Raw genomic sequence first — 26,694 nt, forward strand, 5'->3', positions numbered from 1 at the left:
CTGCTCTACCAGCTTGCCACCTCTCCAGTGTTGCCACCCTTGCTTTGCTGCCCTTGTCAAATAAATGAGTAAATATATTCAATGGTTTTAATTCATCAGCAATACAAATAATCACTTAGCTCTTCCCATTTGCTAAGTATCTATCTATCTATCTGTCTATCTATCATCTATCATCTATATATAACCACTAAAGTGTCATAGGTATTAGTGACACAGGAAATCAAATTCAGCCATTTAAATAGTAAAAAAGATAACTAGTAATTGGGAATTACAAAATGCTAAATATTCTAAAGTAAAGAGATTATAGTTAATACTAGAGAGGGAGAAACTATAGAACAGAGCTTAAGCTAGTTATTCAAGGTCCCCAGCTAACTAATGCCATACTCAATTTATTATCCTTTCCTCTTTATTACATTTTCATGGTTTTTATGAACTTAACAACTTTTTATTTAGTTTTGCCATATGTGCACGTACACACATACACACACAAAATTAGGAAAAACATAAAGACAGAATTGCTTCTGAATTGTAATGATATTTATTGGGATAAGTATCAATATATTATATCATATTGGGATCTATGTCTTCTATGAGTAACTTCTGGCTTCTGCAGTAGTTTGTATTAGATGGAAACATAGATGGATGAGTCTGGAAAAATGAAAGTTGAAACATCATGTTTATGACAGGTAATGCTGTTTGGGAAATGTGGATTAGGTCTGAGACACAAACCAGCTTTCTGAAGCTTTCCCCTCCACCAACAGACCACTAGCCTCCCCTGTGGCCCAATCTAGCTTTGGGACAGCCCACGTGAGGAAAGATGCTGGTTCTGTAGAGCAGATTCTGAATCGAGTCATTATCCCTCAATGGTCCAGGGAGGAGTGAAGGAAAAAAGACTGTGTGTTCCGTGCTCACTGCCCTATAAGAAATTAGCTCTTTCTAGTTGAGAAAAGTGCCCCCATATACCCACAGAGGGTAGTTATGTGTGGGGAAATGAAATAGAAGTGGAGTACTAGGCCACCTGGGTTGCCCTTGGGAAGATCCTGCACGTGAACATTTTAGTTTAAAGAATAAGAACAACCTCCCAACATCAGCTGAGAATTGTCCATGTCACCAGTGCCTATGTTTGGAGCATTTCAATAAAACATGTGGCTGTCAATGTTGAGACTACAATAAAAACGACTTGGTATCACTTAGGTCATTGTAGCACTGTGACTCTCATGCCATTTTGATTAGTAACGCATATTGATCTCTGGGACTGGGCCGAACAGGGATCTCATGGCATATGCACAATAGCACATGATGTACTCATTTAGCAACAAATAGCCTTTACAAACTCCCTTTATGTTTATTCTCATCATTCTGGTTCCATTTGATGTTTCCTTTCTTTGCTTCTCTTTTCATCATTGCAGGCAACAAAGCCCCAAGGGAGAGTTCTAAAGAGCTTCATAAGGAAAGGAAAGTTTTCTCAGAGTAAGGAAATTGGAGCTATACATCAGAAGTTGTGGGTTTTTTGGATCAACATGCCAGTAAATGGAGGTTTTACATTTGTCATCAATGTGCGTTTAATGCAGATAGAGCATTCAGGGGAAACAGAATCACTTGGCAGAGCTCATGTGATTGCTTACAAACTTTCATTTTTTCTCTCACCTACCCCTTCTAGGGAAATCTGCTCACATACTCTCTTCTTCCAAAAAGTACAGTTAGGTCCTGGGCACAAACTTGCAAGTGCTAGAGTATTTTTACTTTCTTTTGTTTATTTATTTATTTTTTAAATATTTTATTTATTTATTTTTAGAGAGGGAAGGGAGGGAGATAGAGAGAGAGAGAGAAACATCAATGTGCGGTTGCTGGGGGTTATGGCCTGCAACCCAGGCATGAACCCTGGCTGGGAATCAAACCTGCGACACTTTGGTTCGCAGCCCGCGCTCAATCCACTGAGCTACGCCAGCCAGGGCTACTTTCTTTTATTTTTAATTAAATAAGCTTATATATGGTTGATGGCAGTGTTTGTTGCTTTAAGACAACTAATTTACTCCCCTGGATGGAACCAATTAGTTATTTGTTTCCCTAATGCCAAAGTTGATATTGGTCAGTGGGGAAGTTTAGTATTTAAAAGCCTATTCCTGCCTCAGTGAACTTTCTCTCTTTTAATCAAGAGTAAAAACCCAGAGATTGTGTGGTTTATTCCTGAATTTGGGGGAGTCTAGGGCTGTAGTGAAAAAGACTTCATAGGTTGTATGAGGAAAATACCTAATTTTAGGAGCATACTTAGCAGGTGAGGTGTTATTTGTAACATTATCTGGCATCTCATAAAACAGTCCAAATTTCTTGGTGTGAAATTCAGTGCCTAACATAACTAGGTTTATTCCTTCCTTTTTATCCTGACTCATTTTGTCTCATCTATTTTTAGTGAATGGATACACTCACCATCCCCCAAACACAGAAGTTTATTTGACTTCCTGTGTATTTCTCCCTATACTATTTTATCTCTGAATAATCTGGATCCCCTATCTGGGCAATTCTGTCTCTCACATCCATCTGGGCAATTCTGACATAATCTTTATGCCCACTGCAGCATTATCTTCTATTTTTCTTATATGAAATATCCTGTTCTTTCTCCTTTTTGGGCAAATTGGATTTTTTAACTTTCGTTAATTTTCCTGGAATTTATTATTTATTTCTATTATATCTTTGCTTCTATGATAGGAATTTGCACCTTTGATTCTTTCATTAGATTTGAGCACTGCATGGACGGGGTCAGTGTTTTCTCTATTTCTTTCCCCAGAGCAAAGTATAGTTCCTGATGCACAGAAGGTATTTGACATAGGTTTGTTGAATTCAATCAAACAAAAGACCAATAATATCATATAAAGGGATGCATAGATAGATGTTTTATCACTGCAGAGATGCATGGATTTTTAAGTCACAAGAGGGTCTTAGCCTTCATGGAGGCTACTTGGCAAAGTACTATAAGAATCAGGGGCCTATCTTCAATTAGATGGTAGCAGGTTTTCTTTCTGGCTATAAGGATATGAAATACGCTGCATGCATAATTTGTTGTTTCATTAAAAGCAGAAGCCCACATCTCTGACAACAAAAGGTACATTCACAGAGCATCAGTGCAATAATATGAAGGGTGCTTACTATGAAATATTTTTAATGCAGATAATGTTACTGGGAAGATTTTGTCAGTTGAAATATTCCAAAGCTAACATAAATATACTTTTTGATTTTTCCAAACTTTTAGGAGAGAGGAAATGTGTTGTAGTTTAGAATGGACAGAGTAATAGTTGTGCTGTCCACCAAGGAAATAAAATTAAAGTTTCCCTATGGGGCACTCAATATATCAAAATTCCCACATAGTCTATAGGAGAATATTAGTATATGATCTTTTTATCTCAAAGAACTATAATGAGGGAACTTCATTTATACCCATCCTCCATGATTTTCCATCTTCCCAATGTAATAATATCTTCTGTACCTCGTTTATGCTCCACGGTCTCAAACCTCCCCCTCCCCCTACCATCAACTAAAAGGAGAAGAAAATACTTGCATGCACATCTTTGCCTCAGGCTTCACCTTATGGGAACCCAGGGTAAGACACTCCTATGAAACAGCTGATATTAAAATATATATAGTTCTTTTAAATTTCTTTTTTACATCTTGTCAGGTGCTTCACTTGAACCTATTCAGAAAAACCAACCCTCCCTCTCTCCCTCCCTCCCTCTCTCTTTCTTTCTTTCTTTCTTTCTTTCTTTCTTTCTTTCTTTCTTTCTTTCTTTCTTTCTTTCTTTCCTTTCTTAAATAAGAACTCAAACAAAGGACATACATACTGGTACACTTGTTCATGGTATGTCCAACACTGAGATAACACAACTGTCCTTTCTTCCCTCAAACTGAACTCTATTTAGGTTGCCATAGGGTGCTGAGATTAGAGTCTATTACAGGATGAGCTACAGAAAATTTCAGTTTAGATTGGAAATTGTTATCCACAGAAAGGTCTTCCTAGGTATTGAGGCATCAGAAAGTGCATTCTAGTGATCATCCTTAAAACAGTTTAATACAGTCATGAGCTGCTATGTGAAGGAGATTCTTTCTGAGAAAGGTGTCATTAGGCAATTTCAGCATTGTCCAAACATCAAAAAGTATACATAAACCTAGATTATAGTCAACTACTATAATTATACATGCTTAAAGAGGTGAGAGAATTAAGAAGTACAAATAGGTAATTTCAGAATAGCTATGGGGATGTAAAGTACAGTAGAGAAAATGGAGTAGCCAAAGAACGTATACACATGACCTATGGACATGATCAGTGGTGGGAGGAATTGCCTGAGGGAGTGCAGAGTGCTGGGTGGAGGTGGGGCAAAGGAGAAAAATGAGGACAATGTAATAGCATAAATATAATTTATAATTTAAAAAATAACTGTATTATAATTTTATACAACTGGAAGTGCAGTGGGTTTGTTTATACAGCATCACCATAAACATAAGAGTAATGTGTTACCATATGACATTATGGCAGTTATATCATCACTAGAAGATAGACATTTTTCAGCTCCATCATAATCTTATAGAACTACAGTCATATATGTGACCTGTCATTGACCGAAATGTCATAACAGTACATGACTATAATTGGAATCTAAGTTAGGAGTCTTATATTTGAAATAAATATACAAATCGTCTAGTGAACTTCCTTTATTCTTCATAAGACTCTGTTAAAGTACATCAAATACCCAAGTCTAAGGTGAAATAGATCTCCAAAAATGATGCTTTAAACCTTCCTTATTAAATTGTGTGTTAGAGAAAGTCACATTTATTTTCATTGTTAACATGTTTTATGCAGCTTTCATGGAAGCCACAAAAAAAAAAAAAAACAACCACAAACAACAACAAACCTGCAGTAGATTCACAAAAGAAAAATGCAAGGAAATCAGCACATGGCCACTGTATTTCACCAATTCACACAGGAAGGCTGCAAGGGAGGGAAAAGCCAATGAGAGGGAATTACAACACAGCTAGAGAACAATGAATTAATATGGTGGCATTAGCAAGTCTTTACATATCAGAAATTATACTAAATAAAGATGGGTTAAAGTTTTCCATCAAAAGGCAGAGTGGCAGGCTAGATTTAGATGGAAAATTATATGCTGCCAAGAGACTCATTCAGCTTTAAGAACTGTTAACACAGACTTAAAGTAAAGGGGTGAATAAAGATATACTGTATAAGTGGAAACCAAAAGATGTCAGGGGTAGCCATGATCATGTTAGACAAATAGAATTTAACTAAAAAAATGGTAACAAGAGACAAACAGGTTATTATGTAACTATAAAAATATCAACTCATTAAGAAGATATAACAATAATAAATATATATACACCTAAAAAACATTTATTAAACAATAATATTGAACTTCAATACCCAACATGCAAAACTGAATTGATCCTCCAGACAAAAAAATCAACAATACAATGTTAGACTTGAACCATACTTTAGACCAAATGTACCTAAGATGTATAGAACATTCCATTCAAACAGCAGTGCAATAAACATTCTTCTCAACTGTACATGCAATATTGTCCTGGAAAGATCGTGTTAGGTCACACAGTGAATCTTAGGAAATTTAAGATTGAAATCACACTAAGTGTCTTCTCCAACCATGATGGTATGGAAATACAAATTAAGATAAAACTTTAAAAAATTATAAATATATGGAAATTAAACAACACACTTCAGAACAACCATCAGGTCAAAGAGGAAATAAAATGGAAATTAAAAATATCTTGAAACAAATGGAAATAAAAACACAACTTACCAAAACCTAGGGGATGCAGCAAAGCATCTTGAAGAGGTATGTTTTTTATAGCAATAAATGTCTATATCAACAGGAAAAAGATATATCTCAAATAAGTGACCTAACTTTGTACCTCTCCAGACACCAGAGAAAGAAAACACTAAGCCCAAAGTTAGTAGAAAAAGGGGAACAACAAAGATCAAAGCAGAAATAAATAAAATAAATGTAGTCAAATCAAATGCATTGGGATTTCTGTCAATTTGGTTAAGAAAAGCCAGACATCTTAATACTTTAGATTGTATTTAGCCCTCTCTTCTGAGTTGTAGCCCACTCTGTGAGATTCAAAAACATGTGGTCTTTGTTTCAAGTGGAGTGCCAACTACCCGATCCAGTTAACCAGTTAGTGCTGTTAGTTGCAGCTACTGGATTATAGCTATGAAAGCTCCTCCCCTTTCCTGGGCAGTAACATCTTCTATTCTGGTTGCAAATTTCCCAAACTAGGTTTAAAATGACAAACGAAAGAAACGAAGATCAATGTTAAACTTCTGTGTCCTAACATTACCCACCAGTTCATGCATACACACAGTTCTGATGGGCTCCTTCCTCATCTCTAAAGGGAAGCTGCTGCCTTAGAAACTGTAGGGTTTCACCAGTTGCATTTTCCTCTATATCTGAGTTAATTTTCATAATGCTTTTGAATCCATATAAAAAATACGATTAAGTACTCAAATTTCTCTGCTGTGTTCATAGGTACATTGAAACTTCCTTGAATACTCAATTTATTCCTGACAGGAGATTTATTCGGTGTCATCAACTAAAACTGAACATATTTTGCCAGCCCTACCCGATTACATCAGTAATAATCCACTCCATGCACTGAACAAATTTATTTTCTGATTTTGCAGAAAAGCATATGTCACTTAGAGACAAAAATTCATAAAACGCTCAACTTTCTGATTCCAGTGCAGCATCTTTCTAAATTGCATTTTGAGGAGTCTCGTGGGGAATGCATAAGTGCAAAAGCAGAGTTGGAAATAGGCAGAGGTTTTTTTATGGGCCCTTCCTATCAGTATGTTTTCTCTGTAATTATTTTCTTGGATTTTTCCCCATTTCTGTTCCCCGCATAAAGTCTCCCAATATGGAATTTCATGTGAATACATGTATCTAGTTGGTGACTCTCAAAAGTGCTGTCTATAAAAATAGACCATGTCATAGATTGTTAGAGTTAGATGGGGCCCTGGAGACTAATTGGCCAATCCCAGCCATTTCTGAGATGGGAAGCAGAGATCTGGAGAATTAGGGAGCCTCATCTAACCAGTATTACAAACATAAAAGCAGAGCTGATATAAAAATCAGAGTAGCACCCTAATAAAAATGATGATGTTAAAGATCATAATATTTGCCAGGGACTGTGATGACCATGTTAAATATATAATTATTAAGTACTGTAGTGTAATTTTATTATTACTATTGTTATTTCATTTTATGTCTCACCATAATCATATGAAAAAAATACTATAAATATGCTAAGTATATCGATGGGAAATAAAATCCTGAAACTTAAGAGTTATGGGATGCGCTCAAACCAAATGAATAGAAGCAGGCAATAAAGCTCAGGATTCATTCCTCCAAAGTCTAAGCTCTTAATCATGTCACCAGTTGCCTTCTTTGCCCTCATATTTCTCCCCTGTTTTCCCACCCAAACCTTTGAAAATCATTCCTGAGCAATACCAAAGCCAAGACTGATTTCCCTCTCCATTTCAATCCCCTCTCCCACTTTGCTCTCTACTTGGGTTAAGTGAACTTTCTAAGTGCAGTGTATTTTTTGTTTGTTTGTTTATTTGTTTTTCCCTGAATGAAATGCTTAGAGAACACTCTCCTGTGGGGTGCAAGACTCTATCGCCTTTCTCTAGTGGCTCACACAGTGCCATGTTTTCTTAGGGACTAGTACAAGCTTGATTCCAGGACCCTGAGAAATCCTTTAAAGCCCTGATCACATTATAATAAACACTTAAGGATGAACCAAGAAACAGAGCTTGGTGGCATTACAGCAAACTTTCCCTCATGCCTACAGAATAATCAATGTCAGTTGTGTGGGGGCTCTACCTGCAGAGCCCTCCCATCCACCATGGATAAGAATAAATCTATCAAGATATGATCTGCTTGGAGAGGAGAGGTGGCCAGTCTCTCAGAGGACAATGGCCATGAGCCTGTTCCTTGAGCTTTTATTGGGTTCAATTTGCACAGGAGTACAGGTAAAGCTCATCTGTCATTGTCAGGCAGTAATGATCAAATAATAGATAACAGTCAAAGAACTCTGAGGGCTTATTCTGAGCCAGGGTCAATTAGCTAAAGGGCTCTAGAAATTTGGGAAACAAGCTCATTTCATGCTTGGACCCTTATCAGAAAATTGAGGGCATTCTTAGCAAGGCAGGTTTCACAGGATTTTATGCATTCTTTCTTAGGCCTGACCACCCCCGGGGAACCACTTGTTCCTGCTCAGGGCTGCACCACCCCACAGTCTGGCATTGTTTCAGGTTTAAGGTATTGTTTCAGCCTTAAGTCAGGCAGGGGAAGTAAGGCAGCCAAGGGATTAGGAGACTTTTTGTAGACAGAATCAGGACTCAGGCTATGACAAAGCCGAGGGGTGAGGATCCATCACCCTCTTTTTCTATAGCCCCCTCCAAGTCATTCCCTGAGGCATCCTTCATGATGGTGCCTGTTTTAGGTTGTCCCTCTCTTGAGGAATCTTACCTGTCATTGGCTAACCAGTCATCTGCCCCAAGCCAAAGCAGGGTGAAGTAAAAGGGGGCAGAGTTGGCACCCCTGCCAAGAAGATAAGCTTTTTCTCCTTAGTGGCTTACCGTCCCAAGGTCTTTTACTCAGCCTTAGACATGGAGGGTTACAGCTCCTGAAACCAGGTTGGGTGGTTCCCAACAGTTGGTAATGGAGTTACTATGAGAATAAATTTTCTTGATGGGAATTAAGCTCAATTTCCTATTTCATAGCCTATTCACTCCCCTGTTTTGGCTAACTCATAGTCCCTGGGGACATATGGGACACTGAGATGCTGAGATGAATGCAATGGGTTTGTTCTGTTGTTCCAGGAGTCCATCCAAGTGGGATTCATCTGGGTTACATTTTGAGATGGCTGTGTGGAAGGTAGTATTACAGAGAAGCTATTGAATTGGCACATTTTATGAATAAAGCCTGAATTGATTATATTTCCCATATCTTTTTTAAAGAAAGGAATTATTTATTTAAAAGTTATACAGATTTAAAATAATTGTGGACTTCTGACATTCAGTCTCACTCCCTTCTTTTCCATTTTTTTATTTCATTGTTTTTCAAGTACAGTTGTCTACTTTTTCTCCCCACCTTCCCCCCCACCATATATTGTGAGAATAGAAATGCATACCTACGTATCTACCTATGTTTCTATATGTATAGCTGTATTTACTTTTTTAAAAAGATATTTATCTTAAAAAGTTTATATATCAAATCAGATAACTTTATTTTTCAAGATTTTTTCTCCTGATGATATGAAAAGAAATATCCTTTTTCACCTCTTTCAAATTATAGGGGATAATTTTCTCTCTGTCAGTGTGAATCATGCACACGCTCTGTGCTGTTCTCTTGGAAGTAATTAATCTCTGACGTTCACTTTTCAAAATTCGCAATATTTCAGACTTATGGTTCCTCGTGGGTCTCTACAGTAGGTTACAGGAAAAAATCCTATTTTTATGTTTGACACCAAAAAATTCATCTGCCCAACAAATGTTAACTTCTATATTATTGCGATGATGCTGAATGTGCTAATTTCTGTTCCTGTGAGACTTTCAACTCCGTAATGCTGAATCAAATAGTTCACATTAGCTTCTGATAAAATATTCAAACTTGTTCCAACCTCCCCAAATTCCCAACTTCTGCCCATCACTAGTTGTAAAGCACCCATCATTTCTGATGAGTTGAGTTCATTTAAAGGCTAAATGCATTTGTCATCTTGCACACTTCACCCTATAAAGTCAGAGGGGAGTTCTACTTCAAATATGAGTGAAGGCAGTATGTTTTCAATAATCGTTATGTGAACTATGAAAGAAATAAAATATGCAGGACCCACAGACATCGTGTATTAATATTCCCTGGTTTTTATTCATGTTAAGTGTTTCCTTAGGGGATTTTAGGGTTTTTTTTTTCTTCTGCCTAATGTAGGAGATCAATCAGCTTCATCATAAGTCATTTAAAACTACTGTGAAAAACTTTATATTTTTATGTCTTTTTAAATGAAGCTTGATCCAAATGCTAATACTAAAGTCATATTGATGCTTACAAATTTCTTATCAGCTAAAAGCCACTGATTTTTCTCAACTTCCATGTAGGTAATCTAGACTGTGGAAGAAATGTGATTCTGTCACTTTTGTCCTAATCATGACTGAAGTAACTCTTTAAGTTTCTGTAATGGTTCTTTTATACTTTTAGAGGTAAACAGAGAAAGCTCTGAGACATAAATTATGAATACTGTAAAAATTATTGCTTGATATAAAACAGCTCCTCTTTGTCTCCACCTCCCAAAAGAGAACTTAAAATGAAAAATATATATAATTTAAATATGGATCTATAAGGCAGTGAATGGAGATAAATTACTTGAATGTGTTTTCCATATCTTTTCTTTTAAAAGCCAGTCTGAAGCAGTGAACCTTTGGTCCCCTGATTTTCTAGAAATGCTGCTCTGCGTCTCCACTCTACCTTTCCTCAGGGCCCTGTGCATACATACCTCTGTCTCAGCCATCAACACGGCACATCGTAACAGCTCATGAACTTGTCTGTCATCCCAGGCAGACTCCTTGAGAGATGAAAGTTTATTAAACTCTGGATCTCCAGAGCCCATTATAATATTTGACATAGATCTGGCGACTACTGGAAGAAAGGAAGGAAAAAAAATGGGGGAGAAATGAGGGGAGAAAGAGATAAGGGGACAGAGAACATTAGTTGACAATGTATCTAGAAAATGGAATTCTAATATTAATGAATAAAATAAACACTAAAGCACTGCTGAAATAAAGTGGTTAGAGAATGATTATTTAATATGTAAACACACACATTCATGATTATAAAATAAAGATTTCAGGTTGATGCTAACAGTTTCTCATATCCAATGGGTACTGCCAGATTTCCTGGCTTTAAATCTAATTATTAACTTTTAATAGTGAATGAGATCACTGGGTGAATATAAATTAACAATTAAAGCAAAATTCTTAATTTGGTTTTTGTCAGTCTTAAATCAAGGCAAAACTATTATAAATGTGAACTGACACCGCAGAACTGTTTTTATTAACACTTCTTTTTCCCGACTCATTCTGTTTACCTTTCAAACAGCACAATGTTACATAATAATGTTAGAAAACATAAAAAAAATGTGATGAGCAAATAGAAAAAAGCAAAATACAAGCTCACCACCGTAAAGCAGCTACTCAATATTTTGCTGAAAAGCATTCCTGATTTTTATTTTTATACATTTATAGATATATTTTTCAGAAATTTTAATAGTTATTATTGACTGAATGGAGTTTTGAAACATAATGTTTTAAATTAAAGATAATGTATTGTTATCAAGAAATCGGTGTCTGATTTCTGATAATGGTGAAATAGCATCATGAAACTACAGATAAATGTGTAATCTAACAAAAAATGTACAGCACACTATTTGAATGCAGAAACTGTAGTGGAGACTACCTGTCTTAGCCTGTTCAAGATGCCAAAACAAAATACAAAATACACTAGAGGGAATGGCATAAGCACTAGAAATTTCAGGTGAGATAAGCATAGGATAGTCATTCCCATTTCAACAAGGAGAAATAAGAAAGAAGGGGTGACAGATCTCAAGGCCAAAACTTGGGAAGGCAAATTCTGTTAGATCTTCAGGCTCAGGAATAATCTTCTTTGCTTCCATGTATTTTCCTACAGGCTTACCTGGTGGGCATGCCACTCTTAAGGCTTGGCAGGACAGACCTGCCCCTTTGGCTCCATGGGTTGCCACCCTTACGGCTCTCTACCAGGCTTTGCCCAAGTGGCTCTGTCTCCTTTAGTCCCCGCTGGCAGTGTTTCTGCGGATACATTCCCATCTTTATCCCTGGCTTTTTTGGAGAAGGCTGATTAACTTCACATACATGATCTCTCTATAAAGTGATAGTCCAGCTCCGCCTTTCATGTTCTCTTCTAAGCATTCTGTCTCATTTTTTGAAGTATGAACAGGTTAAGGATATTCCAAATCTTGACGTCTGGTTCCTTCTGGCTTAACAATTCTTTATCTCTTTCTTCTTGCATTTTACCATAAGCAGTCAGAAGGAACCAAGCCTCTCTGTTAGCCACTTTTCTCAGAAACCTCCTCAACTAAATACTTATTTTTATTGCTCACAATTCCTTCTCATGAAATATTAAAACATAGTTTAATCAAGTCCCACAATGGAGTTAGGCCTACATTTTTTAACTCCCTGTTTCCACATTGATAAAATGGGGATAATGATGTCCGTGCTAACTTACTCATAAGGTGGCTGTGAAAATGAAATTGAACACATATTTAATCACCCAGCCTGCTTTTTAAAGCATGCTTCCAATTACACTGTCACATATCTTCTATTTACAATGGACTACTCATTCCCATTGCCTACATAAACTGGACTCTCCTTGCTTTGTGCCTTTTGCATGCCAAGATATGAGACACGGCATTCCAATGAGGTCAGGAGACTTAAGCATGAGCTCTTCATTATTTAAGGTCCAGCTTAAATACCAAACCTTTCATAGACATTTCCTTGGATGCTTCTTGATCATACTCAATCATTTTTCCCCTATAACAGCTTTGTACTCTTGACAGAACTTCAAATTAATTATTTCACATAACATCCATCACCATAAAGACCTTGAACTGATCTGACTTTACTACTAGGTTGTGTGTTCAATGAAGACAAGGACTTGCTTTAATTCCCATTGTTCGGTACAGTACAGGACCCTGTGTATTCTCAATCACTGGTACTCTAGAAGTGTAGAAATGTTCCTTGCCTTGAATTGGACTATTATATCCACAGAATTATTCTGAATGTATGAAACAACCCAAAGAGCCATAATTCTATTTTGATGTCTATTACCTCATTTTAAGTTGTGCCAATTATGCAGGAGTTATTAAGGTAGTAATTTAAAAATATATATATATACCCAAAGTAATTACTATTCCAAATAGAGCTGGGGTTACCCAAATACCAATTATTTAAAAATTTTTGCTCCAATATTGAAAAATGTAGATATTAATATTACAGTAAGGAAAGTATATGGAAATGGTTAGACAAAGGGCTACCTTTCATTTAGACATTTGCACAAACTTGATTTTCTTTGATTTTGTGATACATAACTTTAATTGTAGCTACATGAGTTGTTCAAACTGAATTCTTGACAACCCAATACATTTTATTTTAATAAGAAATGGACAGGTACTGTCATCTTGCCTGAGTTTTACTATTTTTTAAATTGTTTTATTTATTTGTTTTTAAAGAGAGAAAAGGAGGAAGAAAGAGAGGGAGAGAAACATCAATGTGTAGTTACCTCTTCAGCACCCCCTACTGGGGGCCTGGCCTGCAGCCCAGGCATATGCCCTGACTGGGGATCGAACCAGCAAACTTTTGGTTCACAGGCCAGCACTCAATCCACTGTGCCACACCAGCCAGGGCCTGAGTTTTATTATTGCTTCCATCTGCATGAATCCAAGAAGTAGTCATTCTGTATTCTCTCTCATTCATGTCAGTAGAATCGTGACTTGAGATATGCATATGTGTTTGTGTGTGTGTGTGTGATATTAAGCATGCATTACATTACTCAATTCCTGTCATAGGTTTTTTATGTTGACAGATTGATCTATATTCTTTGGGTATAAAAATAGCAATAAGGCACCTAGTATTGCTCTTTTCCTCCTCGTAGGGAGTTATGTCAAATACTATAATTTATAAAACACTGATAGTGATAAAAGTTGAAGTGAAGATGTGTTCTTGTTCACTATGTTTTGCTCAAGCCACTGCTGTCCTTAATACTGCACTCAACAAAAATTTGAGGATACATAAATTTGGGGTCTACAGCCTCTCCTGAAACCTGAAAACCTGAAAATTTCTCTCTCTCTCTCTCTGTCTCTCTCTCTGTCATTGCCTCCCTCCTCAATTTGCTGTCCCACATCTATTGAAGTAATTCATTTATTGCAATTTATTGTACTTTCAATGCACAAATACTAAAGCAAGACAATTACATTTCTGCAACTCTAGACACTAATCATTTCCCATTCCCTTCCTTTTTTGGAATATAACTGTAACTTTAAGATGCAGCCTTTTTTTCCATATCTTGCTTAAGTTGAGTTTACTTCATCAGTGAGTTTAAATATTCTGTTTCCTCTTAGAGCAGATTTACTGTGATACAACTATAGCTGGAAACAATTACTTTGATTTCAGCAAATCCCTCAGAAGAGTAGTTAATCCTACCATGCGAGTACCCTTTTGACACCACCTTAAATACTCCATTATGAGAGACATGATAATAACCTAGAATTTTCTTTATTGTCACCACTATTACAGTTACTCCCTATTTTCCCCTCCACCCAGCCCCCGTCCCCCCTTCCCCACATTGTTGTCTGTGCCATGGGCTATATACATATGCATAAGTGTCCTTTGGCTAAATCAAGGAGGATTCCTTTTGGGAGAGTGAGCACATGAAGAGGCCTGGAGGGGGCGGGGAAGCAAAGCTTTGAATCAAACAGAACTGAGTAAACAATTGGAGGCAATGTATACTAAAAGCAATTTAAAACAAGAATTTTAACTGAATTTTACAGAAGCAAATTGAATAAAGCAGTTAGAAAAATGGATCTGGCATTCATGGGGAAAAAGACGTACATAGGCTCAGACAAATTAGGCTTGTCACGTGTGGTTTTAATTTTTGATCTCTTACTTAAATAGATAAGCTGCAACTTTTTCTTTTATCCCCCATCTCCCTGCAGGAATAGCAGACCAATGCCTTGACCATTTGACTAAATAGTGTGGTCATAAAAGGAAGTGGGTATCTTTTAAATTCATCTGCATTATGATACTAGAAGGGATTAAAGTGTTGAAGGATCTTCAGCATGTTACGCGGCCTCCACATTTTAGTCCAAGTAGAGCTTCTCTCTGGCCCTCGGTCCCAGCACAACCATCAGTGCTGTTCCCAATCAGCAACGACCAGACCACCACAGCTTATATTTTCATGGCGAGTTAAATTGACAAGAGGCCAATTTTGATTCTGACTTTGGGAATGAAATGTGAAATTGGTAGGTTTCCTCTCAAGTGGCCAAGAAACTTTATCCATCAATGATGTGTTCATTTTATGAATAGTTTATCCCTTTGAATTTTCTTCTAGATGTTGCAGTTTATGTGCTCAGGAGTTAGGTATGATCAGGTCTTACACAGCTATTGAACACACACGTGCAATTTCATTTATGGGAGACAGAGAGATGTTGACTTTTAATAATGTGGGGATACTTTCCACTCTTTCACCCAGTGAGTATATGAGTGGGAGTATTAAGTGCTAAGTGTGGTATATTGGCCAGCAGAATTAGCATTCACTCAGGATGGGCTAGGAATGAAATTCTCAGGCCCCACCCTACACCCACTGAATTAGAAACTCTTGAGGTGAGGCCCACAATCTAGGTTGTAACGCCCTCTCCAGAATCTGAGCAACTCTGACTTAGAGTCTCTATCTACCGTATTTTTCAGACCATAAGATACACCTAGGTTTTAGAGGAGGAAAATATGAAAAAAATTTTTGAAGCAAAAAATGTGGTGAAATATTTAGTAACATAAATAACATAATATTTCACCAATGTAAATGTAAACAGAACTCAACAGCAGCATTAACAACCATTATTCCTCCCAAATTGGGGTTGGGGGGGAATCCTCTATTCCAAAAAATACAGTAAATGGAAAGATGTAAAGCTACTGCTGCCTCCATCTAGGTTGCCTTGCTCTCCCATTGCAGGTGCAGAATGATATTCTGCATTTAAAGGTCAAGTTTATATTTTCCATGCAGCATGGCTGTTACACACAACCAACTATTATGAATAGTATTCAAACAAAATAAGAACAATGTGCTAAATGTTGGAGAAGAATATAACTGTATATAATTCCTGAGGAAAGGTGGTGTTTACTACTCTGGGCAGAATTAAAATGATTTCCAAGGGAAATTCTATATGCAATTTTTGCCATTGAAACTCGCTTTAAATTTTACCACCATCATGCATACAAAAGGTAATTTCCTGTAACTACTTCCTATACTTTTCTAAAATAATTCTTGACAGGCTAGGAAGATGCAGACAATGGAAATCAATGAAAAGAGTTTGGGCATTTTTATTTGTGTGGTACTCTATAGAGTCATGATTTCACTTGGTAGAAGTCACTTAACTCTCCCAACAAGGACACACAATTGGTACTGAGGGGAACACTGAAAGTTTAGAGAGCTTTAATACAGGTTTTAGAGGATTTTTTTTTGGTATTTTTATTGTATTAAAAATCATATAACATAAAATTTAGCACCTTAACCATTTTAAATGTACAGTTTGGTAGTGTTAAGTATATTCACAATGTTGTGAAACAGAAGTCTTTCATTTTACAAACCTGAAATCCCACAACCATTAAACAACAGCTCCTTTATTCTCCCTCCACCCTGCCCTTGGCAACCACCATTCAGTTTCTATGAGTTTGAATACTTGAGAAATGTAGATTATTTAATCAGGATGTGAATCTGAATCTTTTTGGTTTCCAAATCTGTATTCTTTTCCCTTCATAACATATTATATGTCAAACTAAATGAAAACAATATGCTTGGCATTTAAATCTTATTGCTTTCTTACCAATCTGAATATGCACATATATTTAACTTTCTCAGGGCTGCTCTTTTGATAATTTCTCATAGAAACAGGCTATTCTTTTTCCCATTTCCTTCTCGCTGGTTTTAGAATGGCCACCCTGTTTCTTTTCATCTATAAAAACTTCCACTTAAGTTCCAGTCTTTCCAATTTCCTTGGAGTGGTTTCTCCATTTCTTTGTCCTGAACTCCCCATAGACATTACTGCTTCATTGCACATCTTGTCAATAAGAATAATGGTCTCTCAGTGTTTGTAAGGACTGTAAATTCCAACTAAGTCAACAATGGACCTGGTGCTTGAATCCCCTCAACAATGGAGCACAGGCTTGTTCACCCTAGAAATGGCTGGAACCCATTCTATTTTTGCACATCTTTATTTTAAATCTCTTTCTTATTTTGAGGGTTTTTTTTTTTTTTTTTGCCATTAAAGCTTCCTCCCACTCTTTCTGGTTCTCTCCCTTGGTGCCATATGGGGTCCATCTAATGCCTTTTCCACATTATATCCTATAAAATATTAACATTATCATGAATAGTTTCTTCTTCAAGTTAAATACTTTTCTTCTTTAATAATATTTAAAGTCTTTCTCCACTTTGGGCACTAGCTTAAAAACATGGCCAAAACTTGATCTCTCTCTAAAAAAAAATGACATTCAAACTAAGTCAGTTCTCTATGCTGTACCTGGTAGAGTTGGAAAAAAGAATATTACTTTTTAATAGTTGTGTTTTTAAAAGGCTAGGGCATTATTATTATATTATTTATAGCCACTCTTCTTTGACAACATCTGCTATGTCACCATTCCTATAAACTCTTTGTTAATAGAACCTCTTAAAAAGAGTCAAATATGCCATTAAGGCAGATGAGGCCAATCCTGATTCTAGACCGCTCTGCACAGTGTTCAATCCATTTTGTATGTGTCTTCCATGTGTGCTTGTTTTCAATGAAATAAAGGTGTTGAACATACTCAATAAACATATGTGGGGGAAACTATGCACAGGTTTTATCCTATTGTTTTCAGTTGCCCTAAGTCTACCACAAAGTTTCTAAGTCTCAAAATTGACACCAGGTTCCCAAACTTTTTATTCAAACATGCCCAACTTGGGAAGTTTCTATCTTGCTCTGAAACCAGGTGGGTTTCTTTTTTAAATTACACTAATTAACAGTTCTAGGAACTATGTCATTAAATGATGTATAAGTGGAAAGCTCTTTCTCATGTTGTGAACCAGGATGGGAAGAGATGAAGCCTTGGTGTCTATTTCTGGCTCTGTCACTGCAGTGAAAAGCCAATTAACTCCTCCAGTTTCCTCAGTTTTGAAATAAAAATAGTAAATCCCTAGGAGTTTGAGAAACTAGAGGTTATAGAAATTTTCAGTATGTGTAGATAAAAGGCGCTGTATTGATATAAAGTCTAAATTTTAAATTAAGAAAGTACAGTGAATTTGAGCAGGAATTATGGATAACTGTCTAAGCCATTTTTAGCAGAGAGAACTTGATATTTGTTTGCACTTCTGATGAACATTTATACTGAAAATCTCCAAACATTTTGTATTTATATATGGTCATGCTTCTTAACTCTTTCATGAAACGAGATGAAGTTTATTTAAAATGCCTAGTAGATGCTTTAATAGCATGATGCTTGAAACTTGGAAAAATTCAGATATAGGGATGACTAGTAGCGTATTCCCATCTCCTAAATTCAGGATCTTGAAAGTTGTGAAAATGAACTTGCAGATCAATTCAACTGACCTACATGATAAAACTATTATGACCAAAATGTCATTAGGAGAGATGAGCAGAGCTGGCTGTATAGCAGAATCTGCTCAAATGTCTGTTTTATCTCAGTTTTTACTAAAGAGTTATTTTCAAGTTGCCTGAGCAGTCTTGGGCCACTTCATTTGGGTTCTTTAATACTGCTTCATTTTATTATTTCAGATATTTTAATGATCTGTAAGATTTAATATATAGATTTAATAATATAAACTAACTGATCATGGGTCCTCATCAAGCTTATTCTCCTTCTGAATGCAGTTCACCTTTTCAAAAATAAGCTAAAATCTGTAATCCCTGGATCTCAGGTGAGAATATGACTTTAAAACACCAAACAGCCAGTGAAAATTTTCATTTACCTTAAAGTTGAAAAAATAAAATTATATTCTACTAATAGATAAAATAAAAATTGATAAAAACTAGAAGATTCATATAGGAACATTTATATGGTGATGTTTAAAAATACTGAGTCATTTAAGTTGTAGGAGATTTCTATAGTGTCATATAAGAGTTTGAGTAAGTTGAATAGCATTAGATTAGCCAATACCCAAAGGAAAATTATTGGGAAATTATAAGAGCTGTGTTATTGAAAACAAATTTATAAAAGAGACACAACAAATAGCATGTGATTAAATAAACCCCTCTTGGGTCAGCATCTCTCCCTCAACATCCTCTCTCTCTCTCTCTCTCTCTCTCTCTCTCTCTCACACACACACACACACACACACACACACAGTCTCTCTCTCTCACAGCCCCAAATGGAAAGGTCTAACAAAATCACAATACCCTTTAAATCCAAGGTATAACTAATTAGAAATACACACTGCTTAATTCTTTGCCCTGAGTAACCTGAATCATAATGAATCAGAATAGTTTAGGTGAATAGGTCCAAATCGTCTAGGGAAATTTCCAGTTCAGTAAATCCTACATCGGTCTTGTCTCTTTGAACATTCACATAATAAAATGTCAACTCCAGGAACAAATTCTTGATTAATTTATTATATGAATTGAGTTCACATCATATTAACTCATCAGTACCACTACTACAAAACACTATAAGACAACTTGTTTGGGTATCAAGAAGTCATTGTTTCTGAATGCTTATGCAGTTTTACTTATATATGTCTTTCAGAAGTATGGAATGGTGCTTTATACATTGTAGAAGCTGTGTACATGTTTATTTTTTTCTAGTATAAAATTTTCATGATTAGAATTAGCCAGCTTGACTCAGTTTAAATGATCCCAATTTTGTTTGAAACATCGAAAGCATCCTAGTCTGGAGTCAGTAGAACACATGCCTTCTTCTCCCCAACAGAACTGATCAGGGCATTGACCTTGGCCATGTCAATATCATACAGCTTCTTCACAGCCTATTTGATCTTTGATCTGGTACTTGTTAGCCTTGACATCTACAATGAACACAAGTGTATTGTTGTCCTCTATCTTCCTCATGGCTGACTCGGCACTCAGGGGAAACTTGCTGATGGCATACTGGTCAAGCTTGTTTCTCCTGAGGGATGCTATTCTAGGATATTTAGGCTGCCTTCAGAGCAGTAGGGTCTTAGACCTCTGGAGGGTGGGTGACCCGCGGATCTTCTTCTTTTGTGGCCGTGGACACCTTTTAGCACTGCTTTCTTTGCCTTCAAAGCCTTTGCCTTGGCTTCGGCTTTGGGAGGGGCAGGGGCTTCCTTCTTCACTTTGGGCACCATCTTTATGAAAGGATATGTTTCTTATCAAAAGTGATTTAAACTTTATATTTAACTTTGTGAGAGTCATGGGAGTTCTACTCACACTCTAGACAAGCAATACATAGGTGACTACAGTTAGGTGAAGCCAGATGCATGATAGTATGTATCCTTTTTTGGAGGCCATGTGTGCAGGAGTGATTGGAGGGTAAAATAGAAAGGGTATTGAAAGGAGAGAAATAGGTGAAGCAATGAATCATTCAAGGTTTGTGTTGAATAAGGAATTATGTGAAGCTAGGCCTGAGATATTAGAATTATATCTGGAAAAAAATTAAAATTTAGGAGAAGGACAGTCTAGATTAAGTAAAAACAAAACAAAACAAAACAAAACAAAACAAAAAACCCAAGGGAATAGGAGCTGAAGAGCAGGAGAGAGTTAAAGACCCTCATTTTTGCTGAGTCTGGCACAAACTTAAACTTCTCCCCCAAAGTGTACTCCAGGCAGCCTCTGCTGACTGACACAAGTGTACATCTGCGGTGAAAAACTAGGTGGTTTCCACTTTTGGATTTTGACACTTGTGTGGCTAAGTCTTCTGCATTTGATGACAATAACTTGAATGAATCATTTCTAAGCAATAGCTGTCAAGTAATGGAACTTAAAGAACTTGAGTGATTATATCTGCACCACTGCCTTATATCAGAGAAAACAATACCACTATGAGATCATTGAAAATCAAGACTGTGGCATTTAGGAAACAGCAGGAACGTACTACTTTGTGACAACATTTCATTTTACTGACAAGAACATGCTCAGTTGTGTGTCTTAGGCACTGATTTACCAGCCTCTCTAAATTGCTAAAGAAAAAATTCCTTTAGGTTGATGATTTTAGGTGATGCCTACATTATTGTATCCCACCACATTTGTATCAGCTTGAATGATATTATTTGCTAGAACACAGCATGGGTCACCATCAAGCCCACCAACTACGAAGAATATGCCAAGGTTAATTAGAAACAGGTGCTGTTGCCATAGTAGGCAGAATCTTGTATTCATAGCGCTGCCAGGCATGTTTTCCTTTGGGGCCACCCCTCACAGTGCTCATCCAAAATGATAGTCTTTAGAGTGATAGGCTATGTACTAGGACAATACGTAGCTGCCTGTATCAAACAAATCATTTTTAAAATTTATTTTTCAGTTATAGTTTACATTCATTATTATTCTGTAGTAGTTTCAGGTGTAGAACATGGTGGTTAGACCATCATGTACTGTCAAAGCAGACCCTTGACATTGCAAATACCCACCTGACATTTCAAGCATCATACATAGTTATATAATATTATTGACTATCTGCCCTATGCTGTACTTTTCATCCCTGTTAACTATTTTTCAACTACCAATTTGTAGTTCTTTTTAAAAAATATTTTATTTATTTATTTTTAGAGAGGGCAAGAGAGAAAGGGAGAGAAACATCAATGGGTGGTTGCCTCCCAAGCGCCCCCTACAGGGAACCTGGCCCACAACCTAGGCATATACCTTAACTGGGAATCAAACTGGTGACCCTTTGTTTCACCGTCAGGCACTCAATACACTTAGCCATACCAGCCAGGGCCCAATTTGTAGTTCTTTATCCCTTCACCTTTATTACCCAGTCCCCCAAGCCCCCTCCCCTTCTGTCAACCATCAGTCTATTCTCTGTATCTATGAGTCTGTTTCTATTTTGTTAACAAATACTTCTTATCAAACATGTGAAAACAGAGCTGGTAACTATAGGAAACAAAAAACAAAGCATTTAAAGTCTTTTGGCTGCACAAATTCAAAGTCCATCAGGGGAAATACTGTATTTATTTCTCCTTCATGTCTCAACACAAATATGCTTTCTTTAGTTTTCTTATTAGTTCTTGAATGCCCTTATTCTTTACAGAAAGAATTCTTGACAGTTGCAATGTCTTTCTCTCATTGGCTTATGAACTTTATGTGGCTGTATTCTGAGACCATTTGCTTGATCATTTGTAACTGTAGTATTGTCTGACACATAGCAGGTGCTCAGTAAATAATTTTTAATAAACAGATAAAATTATTATTTAAATAATAAGCAATAACATGTGTTGTGTCAGCATAAATTCAATGTGCCATTGAACTTCAGAGGAGAAGGGAGTTGCCTCTCTCTAAATCAGGAAAGTGTCCCTGAAGCATTTTAACTGGGCTTGAAAAGTAGAGGTCACTTGAATTTGTAGAGAGAAGATGGGATAACAGAAAGCGGGGAAAATGCGGTACAAAGTCCAAAGGAAGGCAAAAAGTAATAATTCATTCTATCTATCATCTCTGTCTACCTACTATCAATCTACTCAATATAGGTTGAATGGTGGAAGTAGAAACCTACAAATGGATGTTAGGTCCACAGCATAGAGACAGGTTATAGGATGGTGATCAAAGAAAAATTTTGAACCCAGAGAAAAACACGGTCAGAGTTATGCTTCAGTTGTATTAAGCTATTAATATTGTATAAAAGGTGAAGAGACTGAAGACCTTGGAATCAGGTAGATATTACAGTAAAGACAGTGAGCCTCCGGCAATGAAAGTAGGGAGAAAGAAAATTCAAAAAATGTGAAGAGACTTGGAAATACTTGGAAATTAATTGACTGTGAAAATGGAGGTGCCAGAAAGAGAGGAGTATAAATTCATTGTTTTACTAAAGAGTTTTAGTTTTTAATGAGAACTTACTATGTGCTAGAAAAATAGAGATGTTAAACTGAAGGGATAATGAGTATGGCAGAGTGTTTCTTCATGTTTTTCTTTCAGTTTATTGAGAAATAATTATCATCATAAATTTAGTTAATATTCTTCATCTCATATAGATACAAAACAGAAGAAGAAAACAATATTTTTCTGTGTATGAAAACTGTCAGGGTATACTCTCTTAACAATTTTCATATATGCCATATGGCAGTGTTAACTATAGTTATCACATTTTTATATTATATCTCTAGTATTTATTTATTCTATAACTGGAAGCTTGCAACTTTTGACCCCTAGCATCCAATTTCCCTGACTCCACTCCTCACCTCTGGCAACTACAAATCTAATCTCTTTTACAATTATTTTTATTTATTTATATTTTTAGTTACACTGTGTTCATATAGTATCTATCTTTCTCTGTTTGACTTATTTCATTTAGCATAATGCCCACAAGGTCCATTCATGTTGTCAAAAAAGATTTCTTCCTTTTTATGACTGGAAATATATATATTGACATTTTATCCATTCATCTGTTGATAGAAACTTAGGGGTTTTTCTTTTCATGTCTTGGCTATTGTAAATAATTCTGCTATGAACATGAGGGTGTGAATACCTCTTTAACATAGTATTTTTATTTTTTTTTGACTATGCAAATTATAGATTTTTATTATTATTCAATTAAAGTTGTCCTCATTTTCTCCACATTACTCTCCCCCTGCCCTACCCACCTCAACCTCCCACATTCAATCTCCCCCCAACCACTGTCTCTGTCCATGGGTCCTTTATTCATGTTCCTTGATGACCCTCTCTCTTCTTTGTCCCGTTATCACCTATCCCCACCCCTCTGATACTATTGGTTTGTTCCTTATTTCCATGTCTCTGGTCATATTTTGCTCACTTGTTTGTAGTCTTGTTTAGGTTTCTCTTATAGGTGAGAACATATGGTATTTGTCTTTCACCACCTGGCTTACTTCAGTTATTTTCTTTGGATATATTTCCAGAAGTAGAATTGTTGGATCATATGGTAGTTCTCTTTTTAATTATCTAAGAAACCTCCATACCACTTTACAGTCCCACCAACAGTGCACAAAGCTCCCCTTTCTCCAAATCCTAGTCAGCATTTCTTATCTCTTGCCTTTGTGATGCTAATCATTCCAACAGGTGCAATGTAATATCTCATTGTGGCTTTTATTTGCATTTTCTTAATGGTTAATGACATTGAGAATCTTTTTGTGTGCTTGTTGGCAATTCAGATACCTTCTTTGGGAGGAAAAAACTATTTAGGTTCCTAGCCTGTTTCTTATTGGATTCCTTTTTCTTTTTACTATTGAGAAGTATGAGTTCTTTTACAAATTTTGGATATTAACCATTATTTAGATATATAGTTTGAAAATGTTTTTTATTGGATAAGTTGCCTTTTCATTTTGTTGATCATTTCTTTTGCTGTGCAGAAGTTTTTAGTTTGATGTAGTCGCACATATTTACTATTCATTTTCTTGCTTGTGCTTTAGCTGTTGCATCAAAAAAAAAAAAAAAGCCAAGACTCATGTAAAGGGATTTTTTTCCCCTCTAATATCATTTAGGACTTATAATTTCTGGTCTTACATTTAAGTCTTTAATCCATTTTGAATTAAATTTGTGAGAGGCAAAAGAGAGGGCTCTACTTTGTTGTTTTACACCAGGCTATTCAATTTTTCAGCACCATTTGTTGAAGACACTGTCTTTTCTGCATTGAGTATTCTTGGCTCCCTAGTCAAATATTGGTCTACTGTATACACATGGTTTTATTTCTGGGCTTTGTTGTTTATTTTAGGTGAATCATAAGCTTATTAACAGTTTAGGCTTACCTCACTTCTGTGATATTTCAAATGTTAAAGACATTCATTTCTACACATCATCTGTGTTCTTTCTATTAGCTCTTCTCCTAACATGGGTACTAATCTTATCTATTTTTTAATATATATGAATATATAAAATATGCATATGAATATAATACACAAATACATATATTTTTCCCTCAGCATCCTAACCATTTTAATCTGTCCTCTGTGGAATCAACTCCATTCCTTTGAATATCTATCAATTCTCCTCTAGATATGGAAATTAATATTAAATTATATTGCAGTTGCAAGAGTTTGAGTTGTCTTCCCTCAGATTCCATTGGTAAGTTTCTAAAAATGAGTGGGAACTCATATCTAAATTGTGCATGATACAGTTCTATTGTTTCCTGGGTGTTTTCATGTCAAATAAAATATAATGGGATAGGGTTTACATTTGGTGAGAGCTATATAGTTTCAATTCTCTTCTAATTTAGATATTTACCATATTTTGGGGGCTATAAGATACACATCCTCCCCCCCACAAATTTGGGAGGAATAATGCTTAATGCTGCTATTGGGTTCTGTTTACATTTATATTGATGAAATATTATGTTATTTATGTTATTAAATAGTTTACATTTTTTGCTTCAAAAATTTTTTCCTATTTTCCTTGTCTAAAACCTAGGAGTATCTTATGATCTGAAAAATATGGGTAGGCACAGCCTATTAAGTATATTATAGATTGAAAGGATCTAACAGCATTTTTTTTCTCAGTGTTTTTTTCTACTTTGTCTTCCAAATCACTGATTCAATTATCTGCTTCATCTACCCTATTGTTTATTTCTTCTAGCATATTTTTTATTTCAGATATTTCAATCTTTATTTCTGACTGGTCCCTCATTGTGGTTTTTATGTTTTTTATAATGCTATTGAGTGTCCTTATAATCATTACCTTAAACTCAAATCTGATAAATTGCTTGCCTCCATTTCATTTAGTTTTTCTTCTGGAGAATTCTCTTTTCTTTCATTTGGGGCATATTTCTTTGTCTTCACATTTTGACATCCTCTTGTGTTTGTTTCTATGTATTAAATAGATCTGCAAAGACTCAACTTCAGACCTATGTGAAATGCTGCATGTGACTAGTCCTGGGCAACCTGTTTGGAGCTATCAGTGATCCACAGGTTGTGGCTCCCTCTGCTGGGCCTGTTTGTGTGCAGAAAGAATCAGGCTGTGCACTAAGTCTGGTAATTCACCAACACTGGGCCCAGGGAGGGGTCAGCTAAAGTCTCAGAGCCCTCCAAGATCTGCCTTGGCTGTTAGATTTAGTCACTGAGCTACCCTCTAGCAGTACTCAGCAGCCTGGCTTAAGCTACACAGGGTGGGGCAAGGGGATTCCAATGGATGAGGCTATTGTTTCCCTCAGGCTGATGCCACTTGCAGGGGAGTGCTCTGCCTGGGAAAGATGGCTCCTGCTGTATGGGGAATGACTCAGTGCAGGGATCCTGGTGCCTGTTCCTTCAGCTCTCTCCTCAGAGCCACCGAACCCCACTCTCCTCACATATCTCTATTCCATTCTGCCCTCCCTCTGCCAGAGCCCAGGGTATGTGGCTGCAAACAAAATTTTGTGTTGGCCCTTTAAGAGGCTCTCTACCTCTCAAGCCATCTCTCCCTGCTGTACAGAAACCCTGCTGCTTTTCGCAGCCAGTACTATTTCCATTTTATTCATGGTTCTGGTGTACTAGGCTGGGGAACCTCCCACCCCAGCCGCTGAAATATCCTTTCAGAACTTCAGCTGCCACTCCGGGAGCCCAGCCAGCCCTCTTGCACCTCCTCCGCACTCCCTACCAGTCAAGCTATGGTGAAGTGGTTGTTTACGTACATCCTTGATTATCAGGCTTCTCTCCAGCTAGTGTTGAGGTGGTTATTCAGGATGATTTTTCTTTTCTCTATTTGTAATTTCCAGTT

This window comes from Phyllostomus discolor, chromosome 5 (assembly GCF_004126475.2).
Source record: "Phyllostomus discolor isolate MPI-MPIP mPhyDis1 chromosome 5, mPhyDis1.pri.v3, whole genome shotgun sequence".
NCBI classification, from domain to species: domain Eukaryota; kingdom Metazoa; phylum Chordata; class Mammalia; order Chiroptera; family Phyllostomidae; genus Phyllostomus; species Phyllostomus discolor.